We start from the raw sequence: 13514 nt of genomic DNA on the forward strand, positions 1-13514 counted from the left end.
TTTAATTGGACCCGAAATGGATGTAAAACCAATAACCACAGGCAGAGTTTCTCATTACAACATCACCAAAATACCAGGAGTGGGGTTTGAACCCACGAGGAATTACATCCATTGGAACTTGAGTCCAACGCCTTAACCGCTCGGCCATCCTGGTCATTGATTGTTTTTAATTGGACCCGAAATGAATGTAAAACCAATAACCACAGGCCAAGTTTTTCATTACAACATCACCAAAATACCAGGAGTGGGGTTCGAACCCACGAGGATTTACATCCATTGGAACTTGAGTCCAACGCCTTAACCGCTCGGCCATCCTGGTCGTTGATTGTTTTTAATTGGACCCGAAATGGATGTAAAACCAATAACCACAGGCAGAGTTTGTCATTAAAACATCACCAAAATACCAGGAGTGGGGTTTGAACCCACGAGGAATTACATCCATTGGAACTTGAGTCCAACGCCTTAACCGCTCGGCCATCCTGGTCATTGATTGTTTTTAATTGGACCCGAAATGAATGTAAAACCAATAACCACAGGCCAAGTTTTTCATTACAACATCACCAAAATACCAGGAGTGGGGTTCGAACCCACGAGGATTTACACCCATTGGAACTTAAGTCCAACGCCTTAACCACTCGGCCATCCTGGTGATCTACAGAACGAAATTCAACCTAAATCAGACGTCAAACCATCAACTGAAGGCCAAATCGATCTGAGTAAATACTAGGCGTGGGGATCAACCCCACGAGAATTTACATCCATTGGAACTTAAGTCCAATGCCTTATTCGCTCAAGCATCCTGGTGATCTACAGAAAGAAATTCAACCGAAATCAGACGTCAAACCAACAACCGTAGGCTAACTCGATCCAAGTACATACCAGGAGTGGGGTTCGAACCCACGAGGATTTACGTCCATTGGAACTTAAGTCCAACGCCTTATTCGCTCAAGCATCCTGGTGATCTACAGAAAGAAATTCAACCTAAATCAGACGTCAAACCAACAACCGAAGGCTAAATCGATCCAAGTACATACCAAGAGTGGGTTTCGAAACCACGAGGATTTACGTCCTTTGGAACTTGAGTCCAACGCCTTAACCGCTCGGCCATCCTGGTCATTGATTGCTTTTAATTGGACCCGAAATGGATGTAAAACCAATAACCACAGGCCAATTTTCTCATTAAAACATCACCAAAATACAAGGAGCAGGGTTCAAACCAACAAGGATATACACCTGTAAAACCAACAATCTGAGGCCAAATGTGTCCATCAAACAACAACAACATACCAGGAGTGGGATTTGAACCCACGAGGATTTACATCCATTGGAACTTGAGTCCAACGCCTTAACCGCTCGGCCATCCTGGTCATTGATTGTTTTTAATTGGACCCGAAATGGATGTAAAACCAATAACCACAGGCAGAGTTTCTCATTACAACATCACCAAAATACCAGGAGTGGGGTTTGAACCCACGAGGAATTACATCCATTGGAACTTGAGTCCAACGCCTTAACCGCTCGGCCATCCTGGTCATTGATTGTTTTTAATTGGACCCGAAATGAATGTAAAACCAATAACCACAGGCCAAGTTTTTCATTACAACATCACCAAAATACCAGGAGTGGGGTTCGAACCCACGAGGATTTACATCCATTGGAACTTAAGTCCAACGCCTTAACCACTCGGCCATCCTGGTGATCTACAGAACGAAATTCAACCTAAATCAGACGTCAAACCATCAACTGAAGGCCAAATCGATCTGAGTAAATACTAGGCGTGGGGATCAACCCCACGAGAATTTACATCCATTGGAACTTAAGTCCAATGCCTTATTCGCTCAAGCATCCTGGTGATCTACAGAAAGAAATTCAACCGAAATCAGACGTCAAACCAACAACCGTAGGCTAACTCGATCCAAGTACATACCAGGAGTGGGGTTCGAACCCACGAGGATTTACGTCCATTGGAACTTAAGTCCAACGCCTTATTCGCTCAAGCATCCTGGTGATCTACAGAAAGAAATTCAACCTAAATCAGACGTCAAACCAACAACCGAAGGCTAAATCGATCCAAGTACATACCAAGAGTGGGGTTCGAAACCACGAGGATTTACGTCCTTTGGAACTTGAGTCCAACGCCTTAACCGCTCGGCCATCCTGGTCATTGATTGCTTTTAATTGGACCCGAAATGGATGTAAAACCAATAACCACAGGCCAATTTTCTCATTAAAACATCACCAAAATACAAGGAGCAGGGTTCAAACCAACAAGGATATACACCTGTAAAACCAACAATCTGAGGCCAAATGTGTCCATCAAACAACAACAACATACCAGGAGTGGGATTTGAACCCACGAGGATTTACATCCATTGGAACTTGAGTCCAACGCCTTAACCGCTCGGCCATCCTGGTCATTGATTGTTTTTAATTGGACCCGAAATGGATGTAAAACCAATAACCACAGGCAGAGTTTCTCATTACAACATCACCAAAATACCAGGAGTGGGGTTTGAACCCACGAGGAATTACATCCATTGGAACTTGAGTCCAACGCCTTAACCGCTCGGCGATCCTGGTGATCTACAAAACAAAATTCAACCTAAATCGTCAAACCATCAACTGAAGGCCAAATCCATCACAGTAAATACCAGGCGTGGGGATCAACCCCAGGAGAATTTACATCCATTGGAACTTAAGTCCAACGCCTTATTCGCTCAAGCATCCTGGTGATCTACAGAAAGAAATTCAACCTAAATCAGACGTCAAACCAACAACCGAAGGCTAAATCGATCCAAGTACATACCAAGAGTGGGGTTCGAACCCACGAGGATTTACATCCATTGTAACTTAAGTCCAACGCCTTAACCGCTCGGCCATCCTGGTCATTGATTGTTTTTAATTGGACCCGAAATGAATGTAAAACCAATAACCACAGGCCAAGTTTTTCATTACAACATCACCAAAATACCAGGAGTGGGGTTCGAACCCACGAGGATTTACATCCATTGGAACTTAAGTCCAACGCCTTAACCACTCGGCCATCCTGGTGATCTACAGAACGAAATTCAACCTAAATCAGACGTCAAACCATCAACTGAAGGCCAAATCGATCCGAGTAAATACTAGGCGTGGGGATCAACCCCACGAGAATTTACATCCATTGGAACTTAAGTCCAACGCCTTATTCGCTCAAGCATCCTGGTGATCTACAGAAAGAAATTCAACCTAAATCAGACGTCAAACCAACAACCGAAGGCTAAATCGATCCAAGTACATACCAGGAGTGGGGTTCAAACCCACGAGGATTTACATCCATTGGAACTTGACTCCAACGCCTTAACCGCTCGGCCATCCTGGTCATTGATTGTTTTTAATTGTACCCGAAATGGATGTAAAACCAAAAACCACAGGCCAAGTTTCTCATTACCACATCACCAAAATACCAGGAGTGGGGTTTGAACCCACGAGGATTTACATCCATTGGAACTTAAGTCCAACACCTTAACCGCTCAGCCATCCTGGTGATCTACAGAACGAAATTCAACCTAAATCGTCAAACCATCAACTGAAGGCCAAATCGATCCGAGTAAATACCAGGCGTGGGGATCAACCCCACGAGAATTTACATCCATTGGAACTTAAGTCCAACGCCTTATTCGCTCAAGCATCCTGGTGATCTACAGAAAGAAATTCAACCGAAATCAGACGTCAAACCAACAACCGTAGGCTAACTCGATCCAAGTACATACCAGGAGTGGGGTTCGAACCCACGAGGATTTACATCCATTGGAACTTGAGTCCAACGCCTTAACCGCTCGGCCATCCTGGTGATGGAAAGCTATTACTTCGACCCGAAATGGATGTAAAACCAAAAACCGCAGGCCAAGTTTCTCATTAAAACGTCACCAAAATACAAGGAGCGGGGTTCAAACCAACAAGGATATACACCTGTAAAACCAACAATCTGAGGCCAAATGTGTCCATCAAACAACAACAACAACAACATACCAGGAGTGGGATTTGAACCCACGAGGATTTACATCCATTGGAACTTGAGTCCAACGCCTTAACCGCTCGGCCATCCTGGTCATTGATTGTTTTTAATTGGACCCGAAATGGATGTAAAACCAATAACCACAGGCAGAGTTTCTCATTACAACATCACCAAAATACCAGTAGTGGGGTTCGAACCCAGGAGGATTTACATCCATTGGAACTTGAGTCCAACGCCTTAACCGCTCAGCCATCCTGGTCATTGATTGTTTTTAATTGGACCCGAAATGGATGTAAAACCAATAACCACAGGCCAAGTTTCTCATTACAACATCACCAAAATACCAGGCGTGGGGATCAACCCCACGAGAATTTACATCCATTGGAACTTAAGTCCAACGCCTTATTCGCTCAAGCATCCTGGTGATCTACAGAAAGAAATTCAACCAAAATCAGACGTCAAACCAACAACTGTAGGCTAACTCGATACAAGTACATACCAGGAGTGGGGTTCGAACCAACAAGGATTTACATCCATTGGAACTTGAGTCCAACGCCTTAACCACTCGGCCATCCTGGTGATGGAAAGCTATTACTTCGACCCGAAATGGATGTAAAACCAAAAACCGCAGGCCAAGTTTCTCATTAAAACGTCACCAAAATACAAGGAGCGGGGTTCAAACCAACAAGGATATACACCTGTAAAACCAACATTTTGAGGCCAAATGTGTCCATCAAACAACAACAACATACCAGGAGTGGGATTTGAACCCACGAGGATTTACATTAATTGAAACTTGAGTCCAACGCCTTAACCGCTCGGCCATCCAGGTCAGTGATTGTTTTTAATTGGACCCGAAATGGATGTAAAACCAAAAACCACAGGCCAAGTTTCTCATTAAAACATCAACAAAATACAAGGAGCGGGGTTCAAACCAACAAGGATATACACCTGTAAAACCAACAATCTGAGGCCAAATGTGTCTATCAAACAACAATAACATACCAGGGGTGGGATTTGAACCCACAAGTATTTACATCCATTGGAATTTGAGTCCAACGCCTTAACCGCTCGGCCATCCTGGTCATTGATTGTATTTAATTGGACCCGAAATGGATGTAAAACCAATAACCACAGGCCAAGTTTCTCATTACAACATCACCAAAATACCAGGAGTGGGTTTCGAACCCACGAGGATTTACATCCATTGGAACTTGAGTCCAACGCCTTAACCGCTCGGCCATCCTGGTCATTGATTGTTTTTAATTGGACCCGAAATGGATGTAAAACCAATAACCACAGGCCAAGTTTCTCATTACAACATCACCAAAATACCAGAAGAGGGGTTCGAACCCACGAGGATTTACATCCATTGGAACTTAAGTCCAACGCCTTAACCGCTCGGCCATCCTGGTGATCTACAGAACAAAATTCAACCTAAATCGTCAAACCATCAACTGAAGGCCAAATCGATCCGAGTAAATACCAAGCGTGGGGATCAACCCCACGAGAATTTACATCCATTGGAACTTAAGTCCAACGCCTTATTCGCTCAAGCATCCTGGTGATCTACAGAAAGAAATTCAACTTAAATCAGACTTCAAACCAACAACCGTAGGCTAACTCGATCCAAGTACATACCAGGAGTGGGGTTCGAACCCACGAGGACTTACATCCATTGGAACTTGAGTCCAACGCCTTAACCGCTCGGCCATCCTGGTGATGGAAAGCTATCACTTCGACCCGAAATGGATGTAAAACCAAAAACCGCAGGCCAAGTTTCTCATTAAAACGTCACCAAAATACAAGGAGCGGGGTTCAAACCAACAAGGATATACACCTGTAAAACCAACATTTTGAGGCCAAATGTGTCCATCAAACAACAACAACATACCAGGAGTGGGATTTGAACCCACGAGGATTTACCTCCATTGGAACTTGAGTCCAACGCCTTAACCGCTCGGCCATCCTGGTCATTGATTGCTTTTAATTGGACCCGAAATGGATGTAAAACCAACAACCACAGGCCAAGTTTCTCATTAAAACATCACCAAAATACAAGGAGCGGGGTTCAAACCAACAAGGATATACACCTGTAAAACTAACAATCTGAGGCCAAATGTGTCTATCAAACAACAATAACATACCAGGAGTGGGATTTGAACCCACGAGGATTTACATCCATTGAAACTTGAGTCCAACTCCTTAACCGCTCGGCCATCCTGGTCATTCATTGTTTTTAATTGGACCCGAGATGGATGTAAAACCAAAAACCACAGGCCAAGTTTCTCATTAAAACATCACCAAAATACAAGGAGTGGGGTTCGAACCAACAAGGATATACACCTGTAAAACGAACAACCTAAGGCCAAATGTGTCCATCAAACACTAACAACATACCATGAGTGGTATTTGAACGCACGTGGATTTACATCTATTGGAACTTGAGTCCAACGCCTTAACCGCTCGGCCATCCTGGTTATATACTGAAAGAACCTAAACAACAACCTAAATCAGACGTCAAACCATCAACTAAACGCTAAATCGATCCAAGTAAATACCAGGAGTGGGGTTCGAACACACAAGGATTTATAATACAGATGTGTACAATAATGTATTTTCTTCTGCACCACTAGAGGGCAGCAGCTACTGAAAATCATCTTATCTGAATTACCCGTGTTCAATAAAATCCACAGTCTAGAGTCGAGAGAGTCAGTGGTTCAACAGCTGTAAGAAAGGCATTGTGTGTTTGTTGACCTTTAGGGCACAATGGATTTCACACTACTCATGCAAACTGTCATATATTGGTCAGGCTGCAGATGTAGAATCAGATTTTTTAACTAAAGCTATTCCATGGTAACTGAGGTCCCTGACAGTGTCTCTCTCTTACTTCACTGAGAAGTTGAGCCTCTCAGATAAGGAATGGTATCCATCATTACATTTTCAGAAACCCATCCAAAAGGTGTGCATTTTCTAAAAAAAACAAATGTTGGTTATTTAAAGGACTGACTCAATCAGCACATTCCTGTTAGGGACCAGTTGGGAACCGGTCCCAACCACAGGTTGTGTTTAACCAACTGTCACCTGTTACTGACTCTTATCTTCAGACACTTGTTTGAATCTCGATACTTTCTAGTAAGTGTGTATGTTTCTTAATATGGTATATGTTCCACACTATACCATATCTTTAAGATCCAATGCTTCCTTCAGGAAAAAGCCTAAGATCATGGACATACTTCCATCATTGATATCTTGTTGCTTCTGAGTTGTGTGGACAGTATAGCTCAATGGGGGGGGGGGGGGGCTGTGTAGGTCAAGAGGTTAGCAGCTTTCAATCCTTTCCTGTAGGTTGCTATGGATAATAGTGTCTGTTAAATTAATTATTGTTGTGCCTGGTTCATGTCCACACCCTCCTGATAGAAGCTGTCTTCCTTTTGCTGGTTATCCTGCTATCAAGCAGGAAACAGAGATGTTGGAGCAGTTCTTCCCTGCTTGGTGCACATCTCAACTGTCACTTGTTGCTTAGCTGTATGATTTGACAAGTGTTTCAAATGTCTATCATGTTAATATGTATTAAATGTATGTGTATGTGTTTTGATCATTGTAAATTTGAAAGTTATACATTAAGGTTCCAGTAAGGGACAGGGTCTTACTTTATGTCTCAACATGTATCCGTTTACTAGTATGAAATTAAAGAGTCGACTCAAACTGTTGTAAATAGTTAGCTCAGTGTTTGGCTTTCCTAAACACCAGTACAAATGAGGTTAACAGAAAAGGTTCAATTTACAGTTTTCTTCAACGATAACAAAAAAAGATAGTCAGAGACATCGTTCTTACTGTCAGGTCTTAGTTTGTATCGTATGTGTTTGTTCAAGTCCATGAAATGAGAATGATCCGTTTTTTTTCATGGATTTGCCTGCCCTCCTGTTGAACTTGTGGATCCTGTTACTTGGCAAACATCCAGTAACTTTGACATATTTCTCACAGAGACCTATCCCCTGGTTGAATGTCTTGAGTAACAGATGTTAGTTGTCAATACATTTTCTTTTAGACTAGTGCAGTTTATTGTAGATTACAATGCCAAGAGAAAAGACTTTGGAAAGGATACAGTCCCTGTTTCAGAAAAAAGAAATTCACTCTCATTCCACTAACCACATAACTGTATGATTGCCAGCACAATGGAAACATGCTAGCTCAAGACTATTAGCCCTGACTCTGGCACACTTGACAATATTGCCAACATCCTAATTTGACCTTGTATCTCAAATGGACACACTAACAGTAGGTATAACGCATGATATTGCGCTTGGCAGGTTAAGAACCTAAGATGCACTGACTACAAGCCAATAAAGGTACAGTGCCACCTTCAACAAACCCACCACCTCAAACAGGATGTTTGGTTGCAGTATACACAGATGTGACTGTGTCAACGAACACACTTCCTTTGTGTCACAGTAGAATGCTCCAATGGAATGCTTTAATGTATCTATTTAGAAGAGTTGGTCCAGTGACGGTCACTCCGGGCAGTTCAAGAACAGCTCCACATTGCCAATTGGCATATTCTGAAGTATCTGAGTCAAGCCTTAAATATCCGATGTTTTTCACAGGAAAGAAGGGAGCCATTGAAAACTTCCACAGAAGGCTGCTTGTGTTTTACAAGTGGCTGAAAAAGGGTTCACATACCTGGGGTTGTTCTCACAAAGCAATCCTTTTTTGGGGGTCTGTGAACTAAACCCCTTGGTCCTGCCCCCATGTCTGCACACTGACCTCCACATCCCTCCTCCCCAGGCCCAAAGCATTCATGTTTACAAACACTGCTTGATATGTTATAGCTGTCATAATCTAAAGAAGTGTAGGGACTTCCCTGATAAAAAAAAAACCCATTTAGGCTGTGCTTACCTGTTGCGGTGTTGAAAAGTGGTTTAATAAAAGTATGTGTAATCATCTACATTAGTTGTGTGGCTGAAGTGATGCTATGACAAGCATGGGAGTATTGTGAACAGGAAAAAGATATACAGAAATAAATGACCAGTCTAAAATGTTGAAGTTTACAGATAAAATACATCCTTCCTCACAGAGGTCATTTCTCCACAAATAACTGAACTTTACACACGTCACCTGTAGCAGACTGTCACCAGTACATGATTAAAATACGAACAGACTTCATTGTCTCATACATTGCTGTCCTTGAGTGATTGTCTTGTTTTCATGATCACCATCTTAATGAAAGGAACCCTCTACATGACTGACGACTCAATGTTGTGGGGCTTTGTCTCAGAATCAGCTGCCTCACGCTCCGCATTCAACACAACTTGAAGAAAAAAAACGAACTGGGAAGAAAAACCACTTCACTGTTCAGACTAGAGCACACACACACACACACACACAAAGAAAACATACACGTCAATGAACCTCAAGCACTTGGGCACAACAGTGAGGCAAAACCAACCGATTCAAGGTAATCAGACCGAGCCAAACTGAATGTTAATGCGTAAGCCTAAAACAAATATTTAGTTCTGTTGTAACATTTATAGGATGATTTCCCAGCATCAGAATCAGAAGATACACAATGGTGTGTGTCATCACAGATTTTATTATTCTACCCATGATACCAGGAGTGACGCTATGTACTCAAATCATAAGATTTTGCCTACATGTTCCTTTAAGATGACTCCCCTACCATTAAAAAGCTATACTGTTTTGTTGCTAAATGGTGTTCAGCAATGTGTTAGCAGGCAATGATGTACGTTTCAATATTTTTGGATGCAACTTTCATATCTGTGTAAGATAAATGATGGCACACTAAGGCCATGTTTCCCAGACATGGATAAGACCTCAAATAAGAGAGAAATTCCATTAGGATCTCCACTGAAAAGTTTTTCAAATAGGAATAGGCTTAATCCATGTTTGTGAAACTGGACCCAAGTGTGTATATAAGTGTGTATATAAGTGTGTGTGTTTGGTGGGTCGTGTGTGTTTGTGTGTCCCACACCAAACGCAATGTGAACACATTTAGAAGAATTGAGTCCTACTTTTTTTCCTTCCAAGTTATGAGTTCTGAGTTTCTGCACATTCCCTCCTTACACTCTCATGAACACACCCAGTTTTCTGTCTGGTCCAGTCTCAACGGACTTTTCCAAATTAAGCCTCACCTCACCCTTGAGTCCTTCACGTCACTAGATGCTTGGACACCTACCTTGAATTCTCCCTGATCCCTTCTTTGTTTGAAGCCCCTCTCACTAAATCTGCTCCACCACATCCTCCAATTCGGATCTCAAATTACAGATTGGCCACATCCCTCCTTGGTTCAGCTAACCTCTTTTTCTCTAAGATCTGGTTTTCCAACAAACACTTACGTTTAATAAGGGTATATGTATGAATGTCTACATAGCCTAGTTATTGAGATGCAAAGCCACAAATTTGTTGCACTAAAATCAGATTGAAAACAGTTGTATGTCCCTTTTTACAAGCAATGATTGTACCTCATAAGTATTTAGATGTTCCACACGTGTCCGTAGTTAAAAGCGAACACTATTGTGAATGTGAAACTGTGTCAACACTGTCCCTCAGACCCCACTGCCTCCCTGTACCCTGCCTCCCTGTACCCTGCCTCCCTGTACCCTGCCTCCCTGTACCCTGCCTCCCTGTACCCTGCCTCCCTGTACCCTGCCTCCCTGTGCCCTGCCTCCCTGTACCCTGCCTCCCTGTACCCTGCCTCCCTGTACCCTGCCTCCCAGTGTACACCCATAATTGCCACATGACTAAAGGGTGTTCTTGCTAAGAGCGACACCTGAGCTGTAAGTCTAGCTCGTGTTTGAACAGACTCTTGAGAAACGGGCTCTGTGAGCTCAGAGCCTCCCCCAACAAACACATAGGGCTTACGTAGGAGGGTTCAAGGGACAAAAGATCTTTCTTCGTCATTCGCCCGAGAAATTGGGGATGATTTCTCTTTATAAAGTTAGAAACTTGTCATGAATGTGTGGAACTATTCACAGGGGACTCTTGACTCCAGATGTATTGTCTGCCCTGTCCTGCACTTGCCCTGGCCTGTTTCTTCAGTGTGTGATTATGGTTGAGTGTATATTGAGCATTGCATCAGGCAACCGCTCTTCACACACTTAGTGTATTTGCCTGCTACAGTCCTCTTGTCAAGACATGCCTTCTAGTTCCTGAACACACGCCAAGCAAACAGGTCACTTCACCCAAAAATCTTTAGCTTGGAACTTCAGCAAGTACCCAGACATGGAACACACATTGGTTCCATTTGGATAGTCCTATAAAATGTCTCTGTTTGTGTGTGTGTGTACAATAAAAATGCCCTCCTCCATTGTATGTATAGGATGTGTGTATTAAAAAAAATTGTGTATGTATTCTATTCTGTTTTTAATTATGTAATTTATCTTATTCTTTTTTATTTGTAGCTTTATTAAATTATTCTATTATCATTATCAGGCAGGTCAGTCAGGAACAAATTTATGTTCAAGATTCATCAGGGGTGTCTGTCTCTACAATGATAATTTCATGCCTTTAGAACTTTGTATACCATTTCAGAATAGCGTGTTACTGAACTGTTTTGACGTCTGAAACCTATTACCATACATCAGAGCAGATGTTTCTCAGAGAGTTGGCCACGTGAATGACCAAATGGTGCAGTTCTTTGTCCCTCTACAGATGGTTTTAGGAGACATACTTGCAGGAGTAGCTGTTCACAGGCAAGAGAGCAGAGCTACGACCCACGACCTTCACCACGACTCAGCGGCACATGCCCTTCAATCCTTTTGTCATGCGTTCGTTCCCCCTTTGTCATGCTAAAGACCAACCCCTGTTTGCTGATGGGGTTGGGTGTCAAGGGCCGACGATCCAGAGTAGTCCGTAAAGGCAAACAGTCACAAAAAGCACTGTACTGAGACTGTTGGTGACTTCCTCATGTTCAGTTAAGGCCTTGAAGGGAGATGTTTGTGAGGGAGAGAAGCGGCCTCTTGAAAGACAGGATTGTGTTTCAGGACAGAGAGGGCTATTGCTCTTCAAAGAAATGTTTTGACACTTTGAACAAGAATAGAAGTTCACTCTCACCAAATAACACAACTACAAATGTGTGGTTTTATTTGAGCAGATCATACTAACTGTAGCTAAGCATAAAAAAGTAACTTTTTTGGTTTGAAACGCAACTGTCTTCCAAAAGATTTTGTATAGACAAAGTAGTTATTCATGTCCTGTCTAGCTCTACCACAAAACCTATTTTGTACTGCTCCCTGCACCACAAAGACAGTAACATTGACCCCTCCTGCACCAGATGGTAACCATCAACATTTCCACACAGGCACGGGCAGTCACACTGTCATTTTCTTAGGCATTTCAGCAGACAGAGTTGCGTTTGTGCCAGAGTTTCTTGCTGTCGCTGCGACAAACAGCGGTGCTGAAACCCATGCCATGCGCTCTGTGCCTGATTATGATACCAAATGATAAACACAGCGCTGCTTAAAGTGTTTAAAAACAAAAAAGACTTTGAATAAGATGCAAGAAAGTGGCTTATTGCTTAATCACAGTAACCCCTGTAATTGTTCTGAAACTATCTAGGCTTGTGTTGCCTGATATTTCTCCCCCTGTGTAACCTGAAGTGTAACCCCAGTCACTTCTCATGGTTGGAGTCTTATGACACCCTGCCCTAGGCATGAGAGAGTGTGCGCAGACAGTGGACAAGCTGTCAGAGGAAAACCATGTCTTCCTTCACCACCAAATAGACACACACACGTGCAAGCATACGTACCCTTTACCCGACTGTTTTGTTACTTGAGATGTATTCCCTTGATAACTCTGGGATGTGTGAATAGCTAGGGTGAAGACTGATTGCAGCACTCTCACAACCTCTTTGTTGAGTTAGAGAGACAGCAGTGAGTAATTGGAATGGAGATCAGCTGAGGCCTATTCAAGGTACACTGATAGATGTTCCTCCACGGGAACACAGACCAAACTACGCTGATTTCTTGATGGCCAAAAATATTGTAAAGAAGGAAGCAGACTGGTCAGAATGTGTGTCCTAATGATTTTTATACAAGAAATATACATTTTACTATGCACACATTCCCCAATCCTGCACATTTTCTCTTGGCTGACGACATACATCTCATTCTTGTGATTCTGTGGGTTGAAACTCTAGAACGTGTGTCGTGATTTAGCATTTACTCAGCACAGTTTTCCCTCTAACCCCCGAAACTAAAATAGCTGCCAAGTCTCCAAAACATCTACGGCTAGCAGTCAGGTAAAGTCATGCTGACTTAATCAGAACTCAACATTGATTTCCTGAATAGAGGGGATTCTTCCACACCATTAAATTAAACTTATGACTTTATGGGAACAATGACAGAGTTTTGAATTGCGCAACCTTGGCTGCAGATGCAGCCAGCTGCTGTGTGCAGTCACGTGCCAGTGGAAATATGCTGGTTTGAGCTGAGGGGCTCCAATGTTTAGTCTCCTTGACCTCGTTGTGCAGTAACAGTCATACACTTAAGTCAAAACA

The 13514-nt window shown here is 42.7% G+C and overlaps 25 non-coding genes across 25 annotated transcripts; all 25 read right to left on the reverse strand.

The window, feature by feature from the left end:
- Positions 1-71: 71 nt before the first annotated feature.
- Positions 72-154, reverse strand: trnal-caa (transfer RNA leucine (anticodon CAA)). The gene has a single exon. It is a non-coding gene; the product is annotated as a tRNA-Leu (tRNA).
- Positions 155-236: 82 nt separating this feature from the next.
- trnal-caa (transfer RNA leucine (anticodon CAA)) lies at positions 237-319 on the reverse strand. The gene has a single exon. It is a non-coding gene; the product is annotated as a tRNA-Leu (tRNA).
- Positions 320-401: 82 nt separating this feature from the next.
- On the reverse strand, positions 402-484 carry trnal-caa (transfer RNA leucine (anticodon CAA)). The gene has a single exon. It is a non-coding gene; the product is annotated as a tRNA-Leu (tRNA).
- An 82-nt stretch (positions 485-566) lies between these two features.
- On the reverse strand, positions 567-649 carry trnal-uaa (transfer RNA leucine (anticodon UAA)). The gene has a single exon. It is a non-coding gene; the product is annotated as a tRNA-Leu (tRNA).
- A 382-nt stretch (positions 650-1031) lies between these two features.
- Positions 1032-1114, reverse strand: trnal-caa (transfer RNA leucine (anticodon CAA)). The gene has a single exon. It is a non-coding gene; the product is annotated as a tRNA-Leu (tRNA).
- Positions 1115-1284: 170 nt separating this feature from the next.
- trnal-caa (transfer RNA leucine (anticodon CAA)) lies at positions 1285-1367 on the reverse strand. The gene has a single exon. It is a non-coding gene; the product is annotated as a tRNA-Leu (tRNA).
- An 82-nt stretch (positions 1368-1449) lies between these two features.
- Positions 1450-1532, reverse strand: trnal-caa (transfer RNA leucine (anticodon CAA)). The gene has a single exon. It is a non-coding gene; the product is annotated as a tRNA-Leu (tRNA).
- An 82-nt stretch (positions 1533-1614) lies between these two features.
- Positions 1615-1697, reverse strand: trnal-uaa (transfer RNA leucine (anticodon UAA)). Its single transcript has one exon. It is a non-coding gene; the product is annotated as a tRNA-Leu (tRNA).
- Positions 1698-2079: 382 nt separating this feature from the next.
- Positions 2080-2162, reverse strand: trnal-caa (transfer RNA leucine (anticodon CAA)). Its single transcript has one exon. It is a non-coding gene; the product is annotated as a tRNA-Leu (tRNA).
- Positions 2163-2332: 170 nt separating this feature from the next.
- On the reverse strand, positions 2333-2415 carry trnal-caa (transfer RNA leucine (anticodon CAA)). The gene has a single exon. It is a non-coding gene; the product is annotated as a tRNA-Leu (tRNA).
- An 82-nt stretch (positions 2416-2497) lies between these two features.
- trnal-caa (transfer RNA leucine (anticodon CAA)) lies at positions 2498-2580 on the reverse strand. The gene has a single exon. It is a non-coding gene; the product is annotated as a tRNA-Leu (tRNA).
- Positions 2581-2803: 223 nt separating this feature from the next.
- Positions 2804-2886, reverse strand: trnal-uaa (transfer RNA leucine (anticodon UAA)). The gene has a single exon. It is a non-coding gene; the product is annotated as a tRNA-Leu (tRNA).
- Positions 2887-2968: 82 nt separating this feature from the next.
- Positions 2969-3051, reverse strand: trnal-uaa (transfer RNA leucine (anticodon UAA)). Its single transcript has one exon. It is a non-coding gene; the product is annotated as a tRNA-Leu (tRNA).
- A 227-nt stretch (positions 3052-3278) lies between these two features.
- On the reverse strand, positions 3279-3361 carry trnal-caa (transfer RNA leucine (anticodon CAA)). Its single transcript has one exon. It is a non-coding gene; the product is annotated as a tRNA-Leu (tRNA).
- An 82-nt stretch (positions 3362-3443) lies between these two features.
- Positions 3444-3526, reverse strand: trnal-uaa (transfer RNA leucine (anticodon UAA)). Its single transcript has one exon. It is a non-coding gene; the product is annotated as a tRNA-Leu (tRNA).
- A 223-nt stretch (positions 3527-3749) lies between these two features.
- Positions 3750-3832, reverse strand: trnal-caa (transfer RNA leucine (anticodon CAA)). The gene has a single exon. It is a non-coding gene; the product is annotated as a tRNA-Leu (tRNA).
- Positions 3833-4008: 176 nt separating this feature from the next.
- trnal-caa (transfer RNA leucine (anticodon CAA)) lies at positions 4009-4091 on the reverse strand. The gene has a single exon. It is a non-coding gene; the product is annotated as a tRNA-Leu (tRNA).
- An 82-nt stretch (positions 4092-4173) lies between these two features.
- On the reverse strand, positions 4174-4256 carry trnal-caa (transfer RNA leucine (anticodon CAA)). The gene has a single exon. It is a non-coding gene; the product is annotated as a tRNA-Leu (tRNA).
- Positions 4257-4493: 237 nt separating this feature from the next.
- Positions 4494-4576, reverse strand: trnal-caa (transfer RNA leucine (anticodon CAA)). The gene has a single exon. It is a non-coding gene; the product is annotated as a tRNA-Leu (tRNA).
- A 423-nt stretch (positions 4577-4999) lies between these two features.
- Positions 5000-5082, reverse strand: trnal-caa (transfer RNA leucine (anticodon CAA)). The gene has a single exon. It is a non-coding gene; the product is annotated as a tRNA-Leu (tRNA).
- An 82-nt stretch (positions 5083-5164) lies between these two features.
- trnal-caa (transfer RNA leucine (anticodon CAA)) lies at positions 5165-5247 on the reverse strand. The gene has a single exon. It is a non-coding gene; the product is annotated as a tRNA-Leu (tRNA).
- An 82-nt stretch (positions 5248-5329) lies between these two features.
- On the reverse strand, positions 5330-5412 carry trnal-uaa (transfer RNA leucine (anticodon UAA)). Its single transcript has one exon. It is a non-coding gene; the product is annotated as a tRNA-Leu (tRNA).
- Positions 5413-5635: 223 nt separating this feature from the next.
- trnal-caa (transfer RNA leucine (anticodon CAA)) lies at positions 5636-5718 on the reverse strand. The gene has a single exon. It is a non-coding gene; the product is annotated as a tRNA-Leu (tRNA).
- A 170-nt stretch (positions 5719-5888) lies between these two features.
- trnal-caa (transfer RNA leucine (anticodon CAA)) lies at positions 5889-5971 on the reverse strand. The gene has a single exon. It is a non-coding gene; the product is annotated as a tRNA-Leu (tRNA).
- A 170-nt stretch (positions 5972-6141) lies between these two features.
- trnal-caa (transfer RNA leucine (anticodon CAA)) lies at positions 6142-6224 on the reverse strand. The gene has a single exon. It is a non-coding gene; the product is annotated as a tRNA-Leu (tRNA).
- Positions 6225-13514: the final 7290 nt, after the last annotated feature.

This window comes from Osmerus eperlanus, chromosome 3 (assembly GCF_963692335.1).
Source record: "Osmerus eperlanus chromosome 3, fOsmEpe2.1, whole genome shotgun sequence".
NCBI classification, from domain to species: domain Eukaryota; kingdom Metazoa; phylum Chordata; class Actinopteri; order Osmeriformes; family Osmeridae; genus Osmerus; species Osmerus eperlanus.